Below are 13,596 nucleotides of genomic sequence, written 5' to 3' on the forward strand. Positions count from 1 at the left end.
CCTAGTACAGAAACATGGAAGGGCCACCCCCCGTTCAGTGCAGGGTCAGCTTAAAGCATCTGCGGGAAGTGCTTGTCCACCCACTGTTTTAGAACAGCCAAGGCCGGGGAGCTGACCATGTCCCAAAGCGGCCAATCCCACTGCTGAAGTACTCCGTAAAAATAATTTCCGGCTGGTATTTTTCCACCTATAATTTAAATCAGTGACAGTGGGTTCTGTCCTCTGCTGCCAAAAGGAACAGCTCCCTGCCTCCTTTAAGGCAGGGGTAGTCAACCTGTGGTCCTCCAGATGTCCATGGACTACAATTCCCTTACAGCATTTGCTGGCAAGGGGCTCATGGGAATTGTAGTCCATGGACATCTGGAAAACCACAGGTTGACTACCCCTGCTCTAAGGGATGGCCTTCCAAATACCTAAAGCAGGGATTCCTAGCCAGCGGTCCATGGGAGACCCGGAGGGGGTCTGCGGCCTTTCCCCTCCTGCCTTAATGGACTCAGCCGCAAACTAGGGAACTGGCCTCTCCCGCTGTTTCCCTTCCTGAGCGTGAGTTCTCTCATGGTTTCGGCACCTGGGGAATGGGGCAAAGCCTTCATCTGCCTGCCTGTTAGCACAGGTCGTGATGTCACTTCCAGGGGTGTGGCAGGAAGGCGTGGCCAGCTGACATCATTTCTGGGGGTGAGAATCTTCTGTTGCTCAGAAAAGCAAATGGTCAACTAGATGCAATTTTTTCATTTATTCAGAGCAAATTAGCACACTCAACAGTACTATGGGCATTTCCGCATCGCAGGTATGTAGCCGCACAGCCCCCAAAGGCAGGCAGAATATTTTGGCCCCTCCAGATGACATCGCCTACCTCCAGCGACTGGCTCGCGATTTCCACCATTTAACCCCGAAAATCGATTCACCATCCTGAAATGCGCGATCCCCCGATGAACAGCACGCCTGCAAACAGCAGAAAGAAGGTATGGAGGGGAAACGCACTGTACCCTTTGTCCCACCCTCGCTCCCGCTGTCCTCCCTCCATTCCATGCCCAGCCAAGGTGGCAGATCTTCCACCTGCCTTGTCAAACAGCATAATTCTCTTTTTAGGTGTTCTTACCAAAGTGCATTCTTCCTTCCTCTTTGGTCCGCAGAACCCCGTCCCTTCTGCTCCCCTCCCCCCCACCACCGGTGCTCCAACAGGCCAGGCCAGGCCAGGCCACAGTCACCCCAGACTGCTTCTCTCCCTCTCCGAGTACCTCATATGCTGGGCGCTGCCTGAATGCTGCCTGTGTATCCTCCACATCGCCAACGTAGCGCCTGGTGTACAACGTCCCCCATACGCTGCCGCAGAAGGTTGTGACGCAAACCCGTGCAAAGGAACTGAACCTTGGTGGCCTTGTTCCAGTTGCAGACCTTGGATGCCAAATGATGGGACTCTGTTGTGCACTGGGAGACCACCTTGGCCCCTCGCCGCAGGCTACACAGTTGCCCCCGGGTGGTATTTGCCTGGAAAGGGTCCTCAGAGTGCTCTGGCAGAGCCCGCATGAACTGATCGAAGTTAGGCATCTAGGTCATAAAGGCCCATGTACCAGCCAGCAACCTCCTTATATAGAAAGGAACCAACTTAGCGCACCCAGGCCATCCCATCGTGGAAGAAGTACCCACGTTAATCCATGTATGCTTCCACCTGCACCAATGGAACAATGGCAGCTTCTCGGAAGCCCCAATGAAAAAGGTGTGAACCTTCCATGCTTCACTGGAACCCTGGGACTGGGGTTCTGTGCCACCACTCCTGCTACATTCCCACAAGATGGAGGTGCCACGGTAGGAGGGGTTGCTGTGGCCACCGAGGAGATCTCTGTCATCTCAGCATCAGCTGCCGGTGTCCCTGCCGCTCTGCCATCGCCCTCCTGGCTCATAACCCGGTTAGTATCATAGAATCATAGAATCATAGAGTTGGAAGGGGCCATTAAGGCCATCTAGTCCAACCCCCTGCTCTACACAGGATCAGCCCTAAGCATCCTAAAGCATCCAAGAAAAGTGTGTATCCAACCTTTGCTTGAAGACTGCCAGTGAGGGGGAGCTCACCACCACCTTAGGCAGCCTATTCCACTGCTGAACTACTCTGACTGTGAGTAGTTCAGATATCATTGAACTCTATATCTAGCCTATATCGTTGCACTTGTAGTTTAAACCCATTACTGCGTGTCCTCTCCTCTGCAGCCAGCAGAAACAGCATCCTGCCCTCCTCCAAGTGACAACCTTTCAAATACTTAAAGAGGGTTATCATGTCCCCTCTCAGCCTCCTTTTCTCCAGGTTGAACATTCCCAAGTCCCTCAACCTGTCTTCATAGGGCTTGGTCCCTTGGCCCCAGATCATCTTCGTCGCTCTCCTCTGTACCCTTTCAATTTTATCTACGTCCTTCTTGAAGTGAGGCCTCCAGAACTGCACACAGTACTCCAGGTGTGGTCTGATCAGTGCCGTATACAATGGGACTATGACATCTTGTGATTTTGATGTGATGCCCCTGTTGATACAGCCCAAAATGGCATTTGCCTTTTTTACTGCTGCATCACACTGCCTGCTCATGTTTAGTTTACAATCCACAAGTACCCCAAGGTCTCGTTCACACACAGTGTTATCTAGAAGCGTATCCCCCATCCAGTAGGCATGCTTTTCATTTTTCTGACCCAGATGCAGAACTTTACACTTATCTTTATTAAATTGCATCTTGTTCTCATTTGCCCATTTTTCCATTGTGTTCAGATCTCATTGAACTCTGTCTCAATCTTCCAGAGTATTTGCCAGTCCTCCCAATTTGGTGTCATCTGCAAACCTGATGAGTAGTCCCTCCACCTCTAGAGTAGTCCCTCCACCATCTAGATCATTAATAAATATGTTTAAAAGTACTGGACCAAGCACCGAGCCCTGAGGTACCCCGCTACTCACCTCTCTCCAGTCTGATGAAACACCATTGACAACAACTCTTTGAGTGCAGTTCTCTAACCAATTCCCTATCCACTTAACTATCTGAAAATCCAGATTGCAGTCCTTCAATTTATCCATCAGAACATCGTGGGGAACCTTATCAAAAGCTTTACTAAAATACAAGTAAACGACATCAACCGAATTTCCATCATGCAGCAAACCTGTTACTTGGTCAAAAAAGGAAACCAGGTTGGTCTGACAGGACCTGTTGGAGACAACTCCATGCTGACTTCCTTGGATCACCAAATTGTCCTCCAGATGTTTGCAGATCGCTCCCTTTAATATCTGCTCCATTATCTTCCCCACAACAGAGGTCAGACTCACTGGTCTGTAGTTTCCTGGGTCATCCTTCCTCCCTTTTTTGAAGATTGGACTAACGTTTGCTCTCTTCCAGTCCTCCGGGGCATCTCCAGTCCTTAAAGAGGTTCTGAAGATGATGGACAAGGGTTGTGCAAGTTCTCCGGAAAGTTCTTTGAGCACTCTCGGGTGCATTTCATCCGGACCAGGGGATTTGAACTCATCCAGTGCAGCTAAATGCCTCTCGACAACCTCTCAGTCCATGTCAACCTGCCTCGCTCTCCTCCCCTCAGACTTTGGAGCCCAAGTCACCATCCATAAACATGTTGGTCGAACAGGGGACAAAAATCTAAAATAGTGAGTTTCAGCAATCTTTGAGGATCTTCCGTTGCTCAGAAAAGCAAACCTTCAACTTGGTGCAAAAGATTTCTTTTATTCAGAGCGAGCAAGCACACTCAACAATACTTTATCAAAACTGAGGCAAAGAAACAGAGTATATAACCCCTCACTAGGGTTGGGCGCTTCAGCGGCCAAAGCAGCCGTTCACTTCTGACACAGCCAGCGCTGCGCTGCGGCACTGGCTACATCAGGAGCGAACGGCTGCTTCGAGCGCCAAAGCACCCAACCCTCCCCTCACCCCACCTGCCCCCCCGTGAGAACCCATGCAATGTGGGAAGACGTCAGACAGTCACAGCAACCAGATAGGGCAAAGTTGCAGTCTGGAGGGGAAGGGAGCTGGCAGGAAGAGCTGGCCAAAGCACTGAGGCAATAAAACACAGGCAACAGGCTAATTAAACTAACAGACACCAAACTATTATTAATCATGGCGGGAGAAGAGCGGGCTGAAAAATTATTTCAGGGGCTCTTCCACAGTCAAAAGGTTCAAAAGGCTGACTTAAAGAGAGCAGCCATGCCCATCACGATCAATAGTGTCAGCTCTGACCGGCAGCTGCTCTCCAGGGTCGGAGCATTGGGGGATCAGACCTGCAACCTTCTACTTGCAAAGCAAGAGCTCTTCCAGAAAGCCAGGGCCATGCTTGATGCTAACCTACACAGGTGGATTCAGGTGGGTCACTGTGTTGGTCTGAAGCCGCAGAATAAAGTCTGAGCCCAGGAGCACCTTGAAGAGCAACGAAGTTTAATTCTGGGCACTTTATTTCATGGGCATGAACACTTTTCTGGATATCTAAAAAGGTACTTGAAGAAATCAGCAAGCAACCTGAAAGCTTATCCACAGAATTAACTTTGTTGGTCTTCAAGGCGCTCCTGGACTCTACACAGGAGTTAGACTTGAAGAGCTGCTGTACAGTCCTAGACAGATCCAGTAAAGTCCTCTGAGTTCAGTGCAATTTACTCCTGAGTAAATATGTGAACGAACACACCTTGTAATCTTAATTTTGTTTTGTTTTTATATATATATTGCATTGTATTATGAGGCAGCCAAAATGCAAAGTCCATCAAACCTGAAGCTGGGGTGACCAGGCTCCTGATAAAAGCTCATGGCTTGGCTGCCAGAATCAAATCCTGCGTGTGCCTACAAACTTCTGAAATATCTTCTGTGGGGAACCTCCAGGGCCACACTTTCTCAGCCTGACCTGCCTTGCAGGGTTGTTGAGAGCCAGTTTGGTGTAGTGGTTAGGAGTGCGGACTTCTAATCTGGCATGCCAGGTTCGATTCTGCGGTCCCCCACATGCAACCAGCTGGGTGACCTTGGGCTAGCCACGGCACTGATAAAACTGTTCTGACCGAGCAGTGATATCAGGGCTCTCTCAGCCTCACCCACCTCACAGGGCGTCTGTTGTGGGGAGAGGAATGGGAAGGCAACTATAAGCCGCTTTGAGCCTCCTTCGGGTAGGGAAAAGCGGCATATAAGAACCAACTCTTCTTCTTCTTGTGAGGGTAAAATGAGGAAGAAAGAAGTGTGATCTCGGAAGGAAGTGAGACACGGACACCCACGCATGCACACAAAATCAGACTGTCCTGAGCATGGTTTTCTTTGTGTTGTTCAAGGGAATTTGTTTGAGGAAGCCTCACAGTGATACTTCCTTATGTACTGTAGAAGAAGAGTCTTTTGGGAAATTCTTCTTGGGGTCTGTGGCTGTGCCTTCCTTACCTCCCTGGAGGGATTTGGTAGGGGGGGCAGAGAACACATGGAATGACCGACCGACAGGGTGCCCCTCCCCCCTACCATTTCCTAGGTGTTTCTCACAACCACGTACCAACACTGCAAGCACCGCCCACTGCGTGTTGACCATAAGTGAGGTTTCCATGGGGGATTCCCAGGGACCATAGCTCTCCAAGGGCTGGGAACTCCCTTCCTGAAGCCTTGGCTGCTTTCAGAAACTCCCTGATGCTTGCGTGCAAAGTATACACAAGTCACAACTCCTAGTGGAGTTTCGAGCAAAGATGTACCAATCCCAGGCTTCCTGGTTGGTCTCCCATCCAAGCCTAACCAGGGCCAGCCCTGCTTAGCTTCTGAGAGCTGACACAATTGGGCCAGAACAGGCCATCTGGGTCGGAGCAAAGACAAAGAAAGGAGGTTGGCTATTGCTTGTACTTGTTTGGTTGTCTCCCATCCGAGGCCTAACCAGAGACGAAGAGCTGGAGGTTTTTATCCGATGCTTTTCACTACGTGATGGAGCCCAAAGCTGCTTGTAAAGACCTTTCCCTTCCTCTCCCCACAACGGACACCCTGTGAGGGAGGCGGGGCGGAGGGTTGGCCCTGCTTGGCTTCTGCGGCCGTTCTTGGTCACCAAAGGCAGAGCCCTGATCCTTATGGCAGGGTCTTATGCTGCACCTATCCTGGTGGCAAGAAGGCGCTCCTCTAGCTCTGACAGGGCATTTCTCAGGCTGGGTATTCATGCTCGGCAGGTAGCGATGGTACAGTCCCAAGATCACCGAGGCGACCAAACAAGGCCGAACCGTGCAACCCTACCCGATGTGGTGAGAGAGCAGGCTGTACCACCTTCTAACTGCCAGTGGGAAAGATACCAATTTGGTGTATTGCTCTGTAAAAAGCCTGTAATTTTTTAAAAAACACTGCAGAGATAGCTACTGTTACTTCTTTGATTAGAGAAAAGACAGTGACTTCATTCATGGAGAACTTGAAACCCTTATTGACTTCTTGCATTAAAAGGCGGAAGGATCACTTGTTGATTTTCAGTTTTGGGGATTAAGGGAAAAACAAAACTTTCTTCTTAGATGGGCTTGGATGATAATGGAGACATTTTGAAAGATAAAAAAAGAAAGATGTTCTGTTCTAATGGTGCGATTATTTTAGAACTAGGTTTAAGGCCCACTGTACCCAAATACAGCGGGTGCTAGCAGGCAGGCAGCTGGGTGCGGGAGAGCCCCCCTGGCCCCCCTCCCCCCCCCGAGGCCCCCGCTTCGTCCCAGGAAGTCTTCCCCCCCTACACCCCACGGCCCCAGCTTCGTCCTGGGGAAAGGAGCAGGCGATGCGGCAGGCCTGCTCCTTTCCCCGGGATGAAGCCTTTCCCCACCCCCTCCCCCACAGGCCCCGAAGCCTGTGTCCCGGCTTCGGCAGTGGGAAAGGAGCAGGGCCGCCGCGTCTTCGAGGCGGCGGCCCTGCTCCTTTCCCAGCGGAGAAGGCTCTTCCCCCGGTCCCCTCACCTCCCAGATTGACACTCAGAGGGGTCAATCAGGAGCCGCTTTGCGGCTCCTGATTGGCCTCTTCGATTTTTTAACCTGGACTCGCCCTGCCCCTTTCTCCTCCCACATTGCCTTTACTGCTTTATTACTACCGCTCCCACAGAGCGGTTTACAGATAAGTAATAATCTGATTATAAATTTGGATCACCTGGTAACCACATGTTTTTGTCATTGAGAAACTCAAAAGTTTTTTTTTCTATGAAAATTTCCAATAAAAGTATAGTTTTTAAAATCCTACAAATGTTTATTGACTTCCATTCAATATCTTTGTTTGTAGTCTGCCTTTCTGACAGAAGCTCAAGATGGATGATGTCAGGCTAATCATAAATCTAACAATCAATGTAATAGGACCAAGATTGTAGTAATCCAGAACCAGGAGTAAATATGAGACAATGCAGAAAATTGTATTTAAAGAAAAAGAGTTGGTTCTTATCTGCCGCTTTTCTCTACCCAAAGGAGTCTCAAAGTGGCTTCCCTTCCTCTACCCACAACTGACATCCTTTGAGGGAGGTGAGGCTGAGACAGCCCTGATATTAAGAAGAGTGGTTTCTTAGATGCCACTTTTCACTACCCAAAGGAGTCTCAAATCGGCTTACAGTTGCCTTCCCATTCCTCTCCCCACAACAGAACCTGTGAGGTGGGCAGTTCTATCAGGGCTGTGGTGAGTTCACCCCTCTGGTTGCATGTGGGGAAGAAGCAGCTCGCCAGATTAGAAGTCCTCACTCCTAACCGCTACACCAAGTTGGCTCTCTAAAAATGAGCAAGAGCAGAGAAAAGACAATATCTACATTTCTTAGTAACCAGAAACGCCTTACAGGGTTTTAGCAGGAAAAGGGGGGGGGGGCATGAATTGATGATTTGTGATTTTGGTGATTCATATCATCTGGAGCGGCGTTGCAATTCCAGGTTTTCTCCAGGTGGGGCCTGGATTTTGGCAACCAACTTGGTTCCCTTTCTCAGTACTTGGTCAACTAGACACATGCAATTCTCTTACTGAACATGTGAGCACAGGGCGCCCCCTGATGGCAGTTTCTTGTAACAAATATATGTGATCACAGCCAGCTTTCTCAACCAGGTTTTTCTTGACAGCCTTGGAAGGGTTTCCTGAATGAGTGGGCGTTCATTAATTTTTAATATATATATATTTTAAAATTGGGTGATTTAACTATATATGGTCATTTCAAACCCCTCCCCCCACAGCTCTGCTTCCCAACTGTATTCTGCATGATGGTGCCACTTCTGGGGCTTCTCCAAGCCTGAAGAGTGTTTTAGGGGGTTCTCAAGTGTAAAAAAGTGGAGAAAGGCTGGGTTAGGGGTTTGGCTCCCATTGCATCTTTAAGAAGATGATGCAGGGGGAGCCCAAAATTGTATCCAAGCCAACCCAGAATATACTTTGTCTATCGCAGGGGTAGTCAAACTGTGGCCCTCCAGATGTCCATGGACTACAATTCCCAGGAGCCCCTGCCAGCATTCGCTCCTGGGAATTGTAGTCCATGGACATCTGGAGGGCCACAGTTTGACTACCCCTGGTCTATCGCAACCACCCTTTAGAAAAATGGATACACGTTGATTTCAGATGGCTTAAAGGAATATTTTCTTTTGTCCTCCCATTTGTTCACAGGCCATCAGCACCTCTGCCTTATGGCCCTGTGAGGTAGGCCAAAGTTCTCTCATAGATAGAGATGCCAGTCCTGAAACAGGACCTGGGGATCCACCGGAATTACAGCTCCAGGCAAAAGAGATCATTTCCTCTGGAGAAAATGGCCACTTTGAAGGATGGACTCCATCACATTGTACTCCATTGTACTCCCTGCCCCAAATCCCAGCCACTCCCGACTCCACTCCCACAGATTCCAGGTGTTTCTCAACTGAGAACTGACAACCCAATGAGATGTGATCTTTTCATCTCATTCCTACTCCAAGGAGCTCAAAACAGCATTCCTCGTCCAAGGTCACCCGAATCTAAGCCTTGGTTTCTCCATTCTTTCCTATGCTACCCCAACTCTGGTGGGCTCAGAGACTGTCCCTTTGAACAAACCCACTACAGATGTGAACTCCCTTAGCATAACTAGTGAATGGCCTTTGTGTTTCTCCTGATTAGATCTGAATGTCTACAGAATTACATTTCAAGCTGCTTCCTGCATTCCTTCACCTCTGCTCCCTCCTTCTCTCTCACCGAGAAGGTCCATCCCCCTTTGAGGAAAAAGAAAACCAAAAGTCCAAAGGCCACATTAAATGACAAACAAATGACACATTGAATTAAGAAGAAGAGTTGGTTCTTATATGATGCTTTTCTCTACCCGAAGGAGTCTCAAAATGGCTTACAATCCCCTTCTTTCCTCTCCCCACCACAGACAACCTGTGAGGGAGGAGAGGCTGAGAGAGCCCTGAGATTACTGAAGAAGAGTTGGCACTTATATGCTGCTTTTTCTACCTGAAGGAGTCTTCTACCTGAAGGCGGCTTCCAATTGCCTTCCCTTTCCTCTCCCCACAACAGACACCCTGTGAGGTGGGTGAGGCTGAGAGAGCCCTGATATTACTGCTCAACCAGAACAGCTTTATCAGGGCTGTGGCGAGCCCAAGGTCACCCAGCTGGCTGCATGTGGAGGAGGAGCGGGGAATCCAACCCGGCTTGCCAGATTAGAAGTCCGCATTCCTAACCACTACATGAAGCTGGCCTTCCAACTTTAAAGAAATTCAAAGTTGAGGGCTCGGTATCGCAATATATAACAAATGTGTTCTGAAATACAGGAAAACACATGTATATATATATTACAAATAAATAAAAAACACAGGCCCCAAAATAGCCTCAAATCTGAATAAAATCACAAGAAAATGACAAGTGGAGTTCCCCAGGGATCTGTCCTGGGGCCTGTGTTGTTCAACATATTTATAAATGATTTGGATAATTTAGAGGGGATACATTAAATTTGCAGATAATACTAAACTGGGAGGGGTAGCAAACACAACAGAAGACCGAATCAGAATACAGGATGATCTTGATAGGCTCCAGAAGTGGGCTAAACCGAATAAAAAGAAGTTCAATACGGACCCATGCAAAGTTCTGCATTTAGGTAGGAAAAGCCATATATACACCAATATAGGATGGGGGAGACTTGTCTTGGCAGTAGCATGTGCAAAAAGGATCTAGGAGTCTTAGTAGACCAGACACTGAACATGAATCAACAGTGTGACTCGGGGACTAAAAAGGCAAATGGGATTTTGGGCTGTTTCAAGCCGAGTATTGTGTTCAGATCATGAGAGGTGATGGTACCGCTTTACTCTGCTCTGGTTCGGCCTCACTTGGAGTGCTGTGTTCAGTTTTGGGCACCCCAGTTGAAGAGGGATGTAGACAAACTGGAACGTGTCCAGAGGAGGGCAACAAAGAGGGGTTTGGAGACCAAGACATATGAAGAAAGGCTGGGGGAGCTTGGTCTGTTTAGCCTGGAGAGGAGACGACTGAGGGGGGATCTGATAACCAAGTATTTAAAAGGCTGCCATATAGAGGATGGAGCAGACTTGTTCTCTCTTGCCCCAGAGGAATGGACCAATGGTATGAAATTAATTCAAAAGAAATTCTATCTAAACATCAGGAAGAAGTTCTGGACAGTTAGAGGAGTTCCTCAGTGGAACAGGCTTCCTCGGGAGGTGGTGGGTTCTCCATCTTTGGACATTTTTAAACAGAGGCTAGATAGCCATTTGATGGAGAGGATGATTCTGTGAAGGCTTAAGGGCGTGGCAGGTTACAGTAAATGAGAGATTGGGATGTGAGCATAGTGCAGGGGGTTGGACTAGATGACCCAGGAGGTCCATTCCAACCCTGTTATTCTATTATTCTATCTATGATTCTAAGCAGGAAAAACAAGCTTAGTTTATATGGTTGCCATTTGTTTGCATTTAATTCTGGGAGAAACAACAGTGAAGAAAATAAATATGTCACAATTGGAGATTGAGGGGCAGATGCATCCCTAATTGTGGAAGGCAGGGAGTTGTGAACGGAGACCCTGCCAGGATGCTCTGTTTGTCTCCTCTCAAGCATGACCTGACAGGATCTTCTTCTCTGAAGGGGGACAATTGGCTGTGTCTCCAGACCAGAGAAATTCATTCCCATCTGCCATTCCAAATTACATTACATTCTACTTTTCATTACCGTACATTGCAAATTACTGTTCTTATCCATTATTCCAGACAAGAAAGTTACAAACAAGCCTTCGACAAAAAATAACATTTAAAAATAATAATAAAGAGGATGTTATGCAGGCAATCCAAGTTATGCTAAACCAGGCCACGATGCAAATGAAGGGTTGTAAACTAACCAATCAGAGACTCTTGCTGTACGAACTTATGGACCAATGAACTGTGCGTGTTAATGACCAATCAGGTTCTCTGGCAGGCTAGCCAAACTGTATATAAGTTGGTGTTGTTCCTGTGTGCCCTGTACAGTGTTCGGTTGCTGTATGGATTCAATAAAGAGCTGTTGTTTTCGAAAAACTTTTAGTCTGTATCTACCAAACCTACAGACTTACCAGAGGATGTCTGGCCCTTCTGGGGAAACATTGAAAATACAAGTGTAATGGCTGAATGAGATTCGCATATGTAGTGTGATAAGAAACCAATATCCCTGTTCTGGGGATTCCATCATTTTGAGTGTTGTAATAACTTGCAGCTCAGCAATTTCCCTTTCTATGTGTTTCTAAAGTTTCTTTATAGTAAGACAGAGACTTTGATTCATTTAATGTCCAGTATTCTCCTACAGGTTTCTCAGTTTTGAGATTCTTAATGTAGAATTTGTGTTTTTTCATCTTTTGATGTAGGGTTTGAGCTGTTTGTCCTATGTACAGAACCAAAGGGTATTGTTATCATTTAATGGCAGATACAATGACAGGAGATGAGCAAGTGAATGAGACTGTGATGCTGTTGTTCAGAGGTGGCCAAACTGTGGCTCTCCAGATGTCCATGGACTACAGTTCCTTGCCAGAACATTATTTTTTAAACAAATCATCAGTCAGTCCTTTATTAGCTGGAGTGGATGGCTGTAATTACCAAGATTCAGCACGGGTTTCTGAAGATCAAGTCATGTCAGACTAAACGTATCTCTTTTTTTGAGAAAGTTACTACCTTGCTGGATAAGGGGATAGTTGTGGACATATTTTACCTTGATTTCAGTAAAGCTTTTGATAAGGTTCCAGGTGATATTCTTATTGACAAGTTGGTAAAATGCAGTATGGATCCTATTACTGTTAGGTGGATTGAGGACTGCTTGACAGATGGCTCCCAAAAGGTGCTTGTAAATGGTTTGTCATCCTCTTGGAGAGGAGTGACGCCTGGAGTGCCTCAGGGGGGATCTGTCCCGGGGTCTGTGTTGTTCAACATACTCATACATGATTTGGATGAAGGAATAGAAGGGGCACTTGTTAAATTTGCAGATGACACTAAACTGGGAGGGATAGCAAGCACACCAGAAGACAGAATCAGATGACCTTTTACAGGCTAGGAAACTGGGCTAAAATGAATAAAATGAATTTCAATAGTGAGAAATGTAAAGTTCTTCATTTAGGTAGGAAAAATCAAATGCATCACTATAGGATGGGTGAGACATGTCTTGGATTTGATGGCATTGGGTTCCATTGGAGTCCCTCCCCACAGGTATTTACCAACCGGGGACTGGCAAACCTATTGGGAAGGTGGGTTTGAAGAATACCTCACTGAGCAATCCCGATTCCCACCAGTTGGTGTCGCTCTTTCCCTGGAAAAGGTGAAGGACCACCACAGGCCTTTTTAACTGAGAAAAGAACAAAAATCCGTATAAGATCCTTTCCTTGGATTGACCACATCAACAAAAGGCACAGTGGAAACCTTGTAAGATCTATCAAGATAGATCTTACAAGGTTTCCAAAATCTGAACAGGGGAAAGCAGATGTCTCATACGGATATATGAAACTGGCTTCTACTGAATGGTCCAACTCCTTGGTCCATCAAAATCAGGATTGTCTACTCAGACTGGTAGCAGCCCTCCGGGATCCTGGTCCCTTCGACTGTCAGGGAATCAACCTGGTACTTATAAAGGTCTCATACTGCCAACTTCCTTAGATTCTAACAGGCGGTCAGCTCGTCTTTGTTTGTTGCAGGCAGCCAACGGCAGTGCCAGAACTTAGGGGGAGAGGAGAGAGGGGAATGAGGACTCTGGTCCTGCAGCAAGAGGAGCAGCCTATCTGCCATGATAACTAAATGGAACTGCCCTGTTCAGGAGGAGTATAGCTTTGAATAGAATCACAGAACCATAGAGTGGGAAGAGGCCATACAAGCCATCTCGTCCAACCCCCTCTGAATGCAGGATCAGCAATGGGAAGTCTCTGTCCAGCCACTGCTTAAAGACTGCCAGTGAGGGGGAGTCCTTAGGCATCTGATTCCACTGTTGAACTATTTTTCCTGATATCTAGCCAGTACCATTCTACAAGTAGTGTCAACCCATTACTGTGGGTCCTCTCCTCAGCTGCCGATAAGAACTGCTCCCTCCCTTCCTCCATGTGACAACCTTTCAAAGACAGCTATCCTGTCCCCTCTCCACCTCCTCTTCTCCAGGCTGAACTTTCCCCAGTCCCTCAGCCTTTCCTCTCAGGGCTTGGTCCCCAGGCTCTAGTAGGGCCTCATCGCTCGGC

Source organism: Paroedura picta, chromosome 5, assembly GCF_049243985.1.
Source record: "Paroedura picta isolate Pp20150507F chromosome 5, Ppicta_v3.0, whole genome shotgun sequence".
Taxonomy (NCBI): domain Eukaryota; kingdom Metazoa; phylum Chordata; class Lepidosauria; order Squamata; family Gekkonidae; genus Paroedura; species Paroedura picta.